Raw genomic sequence first — 8727 nt, forward strand, 5'->3', positions numbered from 1 at the left:
CAAAAAAAAATTTACCTGCCTTCAAACTGATTCAGTGGCTTTATAAAAGTGTACTGAAGTGTATTTTTGAGTATGAACTGAATCCATCAATCAACAAGGAAAATATGATTACATACCGGTATGGGATGGGATAGGTTAGGAGAAAGATTGAGTTGTTACTGGTATGAAAATTTAGGTCAGGTTTGGATAAACAGGCAATGATAAGGGTAATTCAATTAAAAAATGGCATTCTAGGATGGGGTCCACCTGTCTATGCACACCACAAGATGATGCCCATCTGTCTTCAGATTGTAAACAAACACTTTCTAGTGCTTTTGACCACTTTTAAAAGATGTTAAAAACATTAAAGCTTCAAAACTCTACCTATCTATTGCCAGCCACTTTAATCCCATAATGGGTGGACACAAACAAATTGTCTCCATGGTGCCCTGTCCCCTGTCATTTCATTGCACTCCCCCCCCCCCCAAACTTCCATCCCCCTCTATTATATATGTCACTAGTCCATGTCTCCATCTCATCTTTGGCCTCCCCCTCCCTCTCCCCCCCTCCACCTCACTCGCATACACTCTCCTCGTTAATCTCTTATCCTCCATCCTATCCGCATGACCAAACCACCTCAATGTATTTCTCTTAATGCTTTTTATTACATCCACATCCACACCACAATTCTCTTTCACTTCCCCATTTGTCCATCTGTCTCCCCATGGAGCTCCACATGCTTCTCTCCAATAACTCATTTCCACTGCTCACGCTCTTGATTTCTGTCCTGCCAACAATGTCCAAGCTTCGCTTCCATACGTTTGATTGGGGATCACAATACTGTACAGTAAAACCTCAATATAACGGACTTCAATAGACTGGAATTCACTTTTATCGGAATCAAGGAGCTACCGGACTAAATTCCTATACAGTATATCGGAAAAAGTCCGATAAAGCCAGAAGCAGTCCAGACTGCCTGACCACTTCAGCTACGTTCACCACAATAAAGTAAATAAAAGACATATTTATCAGTGTACAGTACAGTATTATTATATATATATTATACCATTTGATTAATGTAGTGAAGTTATAACACAGTACAGTACCACAATGGTAGTCAAAACAGTTTAAAAACCGTTCGTGCGATCTGGACTAATGTCTGATATATTGGAAAAAGTCCAGCTTAGCAGGGGGAAGTCCAGATGTCGCTTTTATCGGAATTTCGCATTTTTCGGAATGGCTTGGGCCCCAATTAGTCCGTTATAGTGAGGTCTTACTGTACTGTCATGCAACAACTTTTTCAATTCCTTGCTCACTGTCCTGCATTATTTCTTTCTTGAACACACAATCTGAAAATACTAAAGGAATCCCTTGAAGAGCTATCTATTTATTGCCAGACGCCTTAATCCCGTAAGGGGTGGCCACAAACAAATTTCCTCCATGTCACCCTGTCCCCCGGCATTTCACTGCCCTGCTCCCAGCTCACACCCCCTTCTCTCCACTCCATCCCTCCATCTCATCCTTGGCCTCCCCCTCCCTCTCCCCCCCTCCACCTCACTCACACACACTCTCCTCATTAGTCTCTCACTCTCCATCCTCTCCATATGGCCAAACGACCTCAATGTGTTTCTCCTAATGCTTCCTATCACATCCACATCCACACCACAACGATCCTTCTCTTCCTCATTTGTCTGTCTCTCCATGTGACTCCACATGCTCCTCTCAAATAACTCATTTCCACTGCTCTCACTCTTGACTTCTGTTCCTCCAACAAGGTCCAAGCTTCACTTCCATATGTTAGAGTTGGTATCACAGTACAGTATTGTCATGTAGTAACTTCTCACTTCCATGCTCACTTCCCTGTTTCTTATCACTGCTCTCAAAGAACCAGCAACCTTTCTTCCTTGTTGTATCCTTTAAAGCACTTCACCCTCTAAGCTACCATCCTTATTCATCACACAACCCAAGTGCTTGAATGCACTCACATTTTCCAGTTCCTCCTCATTCAACCTCACTGTACATTCAGTGACTACACTTCTCTCGAAGACCATAATTTTACTTTTCCCTACATTCACTTTTAGATTCCGTTTCTTACATTTTCATTCATTCATTCATTGCCAGATGCCATGTATCCCAAATGGGGTGGCCAAGGGCTTAGAGTTAATTGTTTTACAGGGAGGGGCACTAATCCTCCACCAACCCCACTTGACACGTAGCGAGAACGTTATGCCAACAGCATCTGGTGTTCGTTTCTTACATACTCACCCAAACTCATCCACCAAGCCTTGCAGCTCCCCTTCGTCTTCACTTAATAACACAGTATCATCTGCAAACAACAGAACAGGGAGTTTCCAAACACTGCCCTCTCTCATTAGGGCTGCACCAACATCCACTGCCCTACCTTGTACAGTATCTCTTTTATAACGCCATCCATATACAGACTGAACAACCAGGGAGACATGACACATCCATGTTTCAATCCAACCTTCAAACAGAAAAATTCACTCAGTTCACTATCCACACGCACTGCAGCTTTTGCACCCTTATACACACTCTTCATGGCATTGAACAACTTCCCATCTACTCCATATATTAATACTTTCCACAGTCCTTGTCTTGAATCGAGCTAAAAAAAAAAAAAAAAAAAAAAAAAAAAAAGAGGAAATTGCAAAATAAGGTAATCTTATTATCTCCTTGAGGATTACCATCAATTCAAAGTTTTTTTTTTTTTCATAAGACATTCTCTTATATCTCAAAGATTGCCGGCTGGTATAACTTTAGAAGTAACCAACGTTACCGATTTTCATTATATTACGTCCCTGAACTATTCTAACTAAGACTTACCTTTTAAGCCTGGTTTGAGTTGGGGGAGCGAATTTTGTAGGGGTAGTCATATAGTGGCTTAGGTTAGGCTATCGCTCACAGCAGATGAATGTCGCGCCATATAGGCTGGTGCAGGCGTGTGCACTCGGTCTATGTCAGGCCCTAGGTTAGGTTAGGTTAGGTTGGGTCAGGTTAGGTTAGTTTAATGCAAAATAGTGTGTTTTAAATTAATTTTGATCTTGATTTTGGGGGATAAACCCACTTTTGGAAATCTCACTCAAACTTCCAAAAGGGGGATTTTCCCCCCAAAATAAAGGTCAAAATTAATTAGAATACACTATTTTGCACTGGAAACCAAAAGAATAATTGTAAAAAAAAAAAAACGTTCGTTACTTCTAAAAATTTACCTGCCGGCCAGGACAAGCCACGTAATTTTCTCTAGCCAATCACCGACTGAGTTGCCTTCAGGTAATTTTGTTCCACTAAGGACTCTGTAACAAGTGCATTCCCATTCTTGCTCTTACTTTCCAGGAATCCAAGGTTTATATCTACCATATTTACCTTGATGCACTTCTGCCTTAAAGGGATGTTGATCCCTCATTTATTCTTGAGGGAAGGCCATGGCATCACCATCATCCTTCATTTTGCTGCAGGTACTCCAGCTGGGCCACAATGAAGTTGCAGGTTTCTGGGCCTGATGAGGTGTATCCCAGAACTCCTGGTTGGTCAGAGATGGTAGCCAAAAACTTGTCTGGTTTCTTTCCTGAATACCAGTACCTCTATTGTCACACCCTGATGTTTCTTAACTGTTTAGGAAGGCACTTAAAGAGTCTTGCCCCCTTTTTTGATTAGCTGTTATACTGGAGGATCTAGATTCTAACAGGGTATACCGATGGATGGTAAGTTTGGTTAGGTTTTTTCCATGTTCTTGCTTCCTCTTGTGGTTTTGATGGTAGGAGGGCTCTACCTTGGGAGGTGTATTAGATTTTCAAAATTTTTGTGTATATATAATAATGTATCTCTTCATTCTCCGATAAATTTTTAGAAGTAACCAACGTTTCCTTTTATTATTATTATTATGGTTTCCAATGCAAAATACTGTGCTTTAATTAGTTTTGACCCTCATTTTGGGGGGAAAATCCCCCTTTTGGAATTTTGAGTAAGATTTCCAAAAGTGGGTTTATCCCCCAAAATCAAGATCAAGATTACGGTAATTAAAAACACACTATTTTGCATTAAACTAACCCAAACTAACCTAACCTAACCTAACCTAGGGCCTGACACAGATGGAATGCACATGCCTGCACCAGCTAATATGGCGCAACATTCATCCGTTACTGAGCGACAGCCTAACCTAAGCCACTATATGACTACCTCTACAAAATTTGCTCCCCCAACTGAAACTAGGTTTAAAAGGTAAGTCTTAGCATAGTTCAGGGACGTCTTTCTATCTATAGCCCGATGCCCTAATCCCGCAAAGGGTGGCCGCAGACAAAACGCCTCCAAGTCACTCTGTCACCCACCATTCGACTACCCTCCCCCCAACTCACCCCCCCCTCCCTCATATACCTCTCAATTCCATCCCTCCACCTCATCCTCGGTCTACCCCTCCCTCCACCTCACCTACATACACCCTCTTAGTCGGTCTTTCATTCTCCATTCTCTCCACATGTCCAAACCACCTCAGTGTATTTCTCCTAATCTTTTCAACCACATCCACATCTACCCCACAACGTTCCTTCACTTCTTCATTCGTCAACCTGTCCCTCCGCGTCACTCCACATGCTCCTCTCAAGTAACTCATTTCCACTGCTCTCACTCTTGACTTGTTCCCCTCTTGCAAGGTCCACGCCTCGCTTCCATATGTCAGGGTAGGGATCACAATACCATCATGCAGTGACTTCTTAACTTCGATACTCACCTCCGTATTTCTCATCACTGCTTTCAGTGTACCAACAATCTTTCTTCCCTGCTGTACCCTTTCGCGAACTTCATCCCCCAAAGTTCCATCCTTACTCATCACACTACCCAAGTACTTGAATGCACTCACATTCTCCATATCCTCACCATCCAACCTCACTGCACACTCTGTGACTTCATTCCTCTCAAACACCATAACTTTACTTTTGTTTACATTAACTTTCAGCTTCCTCCTCCTACACACTGTTCCAAATTCATTCACCAAACCTTGCAACTCCCATTCATCTTCACTCAACAATACTGTATCATCAGCAAAACAGCAACACCGGAAGCTTCCAAATCTCACCCTCATTCATTAGGGCCACCCCCACATCCACTGCCCTATCTTGCACCTCCTTTACAACCCCATCCATATATATATTAAACAGCCATGGAGACATCACACACCCCTGTTTCAGTCCCACATTGAGATCAAAGAACTCACTCAGCTCACCATCCACTCGCACCGTATCCCTAGCTCCCTCGTACATACTCTTCACAGCACTCAACAATTTCCCCTCCACTCCATATATTCTTAATACCTTCCACATAACTTGCCTATCTATTCTGTCATAAGCTTTCTCCAAGTCCATGAAGGCAGCATACACTTTCCTTCCCTTCTCTAGATACTTCTCCACTAAACATCTTAGAACAAATATCTGATCTACACACCCTTTTCCCTTCCTAAATCCCCCTTGTTCTTCTCCACCTAGCTCCTCTGTCATATGCCTAACCCTATCAATGAGTATTCTACCATATATTTTACCAGTCACACTAAGAAGGCAAATACCCCTATGGTTACCACATACTTCTCTCTCCCCTTTTCCTTTGTACAGAGGAACAACTATACCTGATTTCCAGTCCTCTGGAACCCTTCCCTCTTCCCAGGCCAATCTACACAACTTCCATATCCACTCCACAACAATCTCACCCCCATACCTAAGCATTTCACCACACACTCCATCAATTCCTGGGGCCTTTCCCAGCTTAATCTTCTTCATCGCTTCCACTACTTCCGACCTACTGATCTCTTCCTCCCTCCTCTCATCGTTTCTTCTCCCAGCCATTCCCCAACCACTTATACTCACACTGCTCTCACTCTCTACATTCAACAAATCCTCAAAGTGCTCCTTCCATCTCCTCAATTTCTCTCTCTTCTCCACCAACAATCTATTATTCCTATCTTTCACTCCCCTATTATTTCCCCTTTCACACTGCCTTACTTTCTTTACCTCCTTCCAAAACAATTTCTTACTCTCCCTCCATTTCACACTCAGATTCCTCCCAAACTCTTCATCCACTTTCTTCTTACTCTCCTTCGCCAGTCTCTTAACCTCCCTTCTCCTGCTCACATATACCTCTCTCTTCTCTCTCTCATCTTCTCCCCTCCCTCTACTCGCCAACCATTCACCATATGCCTTCTTCTTTTGTTCCACAGCTCGTTTCACCTCATCATTCCACCATGCTGTCCCTTGCACACCCTTGCATCTCCTCCTCACTCCACAAACCGCCTCACACGCTGCGCTTATCTCTTCCGTGAATATCTTACATACGTCTTCCACCCCTTCCATCTGCTCTAGCTCATACCTTCCCAATCTTTCTTCTACTATGCTCTTATACTCTGTCATTTTCTCACTATCTTGCAATTTCTCCACTCTTCTCACAGGAGCTGCTTCCTCTTGTCTTCCCCTTCGTCTCCTCAACCACTTTCTTTGCAGCTCTACCTTGGCCATCACCAAGTGATGGTCCGAGACTCCATTCCCCCACCCTCTCCACACTCTTGCATCCAACACTTGTCTTCTCATTCGCTCATCCACACACACGTAGTCTATCATTGCCTTTCGTTCAACAAGTTCACCATCCATCCTCCTCATTACTCTCCATGTATACCGGTGGATCATCTTATGACGAAAGTAGGTGTTGGCTATTGCCAACCCCTTACCAGCACAGATGTCCACCAAAGCACTACCATTCCCATCTACTTCAGCTGGCACACCCCACTGACCAACCACTCGTACATTCCCAACTTTGCCATTCATGTCTCCAATCAACAGCACTCTCTCGCTCCTCTCAAACTTGTCCATACATGCTTCTACTCTCGCCCAAAACTCATCTTTCACTCTTGCCACTCGATCCTCTGTTGAAGCATACACATACAATCGCCTATGCTTGTATACCTACTTTCATCCTCACCCATACAATCCTTGCACCCACTGTTCCATACTCTCTTATATTCTCCTTCCACTTCTTGCTTATCATCAGACATACTCCCTCTCTTGCCCTCTCATTCTCACTGACTCCCGCACATATACCTACACCATATTCCCATTCTCTCATCCTTTCACCTTTCCATTTAGTTTCAGTCAATCCACATATATCCACTTTTGCATCCTCAAGCACCTGGACAATCTCTCTCTCTTTCACTTCATCATTCACTCCTCTCACATTCCATGTTCCCATCCTCAGAATGTCCTTTGTCCGTTTCTTAGTCGTAATATAATGAAAATTGGTAATGTTGGTTATTTCTAAAGTTATACCCATTCTCCTCTCTACAGAATATAGTATCATATTAGTCTCTGCCAGTAATAAAATTTCCCATTTCTTCTTGTTTTTGGTTACTTTTGATACAGTAGGTGATTGTTCACTGGAGGCCCTTTAGTATCAATATGTTTATGTAGAGCCCAAAGTTGGGAGCAATAATCAATATGGGGTAAAATTATGCCTTTCCATAGTGTTAACATACAGGTCTCTTACCTTGAATGTTCGAATGTTCTTATAATATACGGTACCCTATTGGTTGCCTGGATTTTGCCATGGTTTGCTCCTAGTGTGCATTAAATGTGGCCTCATGGTGTGGATGGAATTTGTTTTACTTAGGAATGAATTGTTCCACGTCTGATTTAGGTTAAGGGGGGGGGTCAGGATTGCTAACTGCCTAAAATGGTTTGTAATTTACTCATTTCGGGGAGAGGCCGTATCTTAAAAAAAAAAAGGTAATTTCCAACGGAAATGAATGTGAATACTGAATGACTCATAAAAAGGAAAATACATAGATTTATCGTTTTTGGAGCATTAGTTGAAAATACACAATTACCTTCTTTTCTGACAATACTATCATTCTTGTTATATTACCAAGAGATACAATTATTAGACCTATATGCAAAGCTAATCTCTGACAACACGTGTCTGCCATATGGCTCAATAGCAGCCTGAAACCAGAATAGAATACAATCAATCATACATTCTAGCCGTCATTTAAGCTGCATCATTAACAAGTCACTTCAAGTACTACTGCACATGTGTATACATATATTTTATCTTAGGAGTGACGAAAAAGAAAAGTGATTAGTGAAAACACAAAACTTTAAAGGGCCATCAACTTCCCAGTCATGCAACGAACACTCCAGCATATTATTGTAATCTAAAAAAAAAAAAACCCTGAAAACTAACTAAAATGGGAGTAGATTATAAAATATACCGTATTTATGGCAAAACAGGCACTAGACCGACCTGATCAGCTGACTCACGGACGTACTGCTTTCTGCAGGGGAAATTTTCTTGAATAATTGCCCACAAATTAATAATGTAAAATCAAATTACATTTTACCGTGTAAACGTACAAATGTATAATATTCTCAGTAGATGCTCTTCATGTAATTTTTAAAAATAGTAATTATCGTACTGGGGCAACTTTTCTGTTCCTGATCCGTTAAATTCTAAATGGATATATTGATAAATTGATAGTGAAGAGGAGATAATGTAAAAAAAAAAATCATCAATATTTAAAAAGGTAATATGAAAGCTGTCAGGGTTTCTAACAAAGACGTGAAATGCAAAAATTGCTTATAAAAACTGACCGCAGTGTCTGCAAACAAATTGCGGATCCCAAGGTATTTTATAAATATTGTAATTCTGCAACGTTAAATATACTAAAAATTGGTATAGCGCTGATTATAAATATTTGTG

General features: G+C 41.6%; 1 protein-coding gene across 1 annotated transcript in view; it reads right to left on the reverse strand.

The window, feature by feature from the left end:
- The window catches only part of nero (deoxyhypusine hydroxylase nero), a 30509-nt gene extending 22184 nt beyond the window's left edge, over nt 1-8325 (reverse strand). Inside the window, exon 1 of the mRNA XM_080274459.1 lies at nt 8272-8325. The gene's annotated coding sequence lies outside the window, so the exon portion shown is untranslated. The remainder of the gene's footprint in view (nt 1-8271) is intronic.
- Nucleotides 8326-8727: the final 402 nt, after the last annotated feature.

Source organism: Coenobita brevimanus, chromosome 57, assembly GCF_032717465.1.
Source record: "Coenobita brevimanus isolate Jiangsu-jjx chromosome 57, ASM3271746v2, whole genome shotgun sequence".
In the NCBI taxonomy this organism is placed as follows: domain Eukaryota; kingdom Metazoa; phylum Arthropoda; class Malacostraca; order Decapoda; family Coenobitidae; genus Coenobita; species Coenobita brevimanus.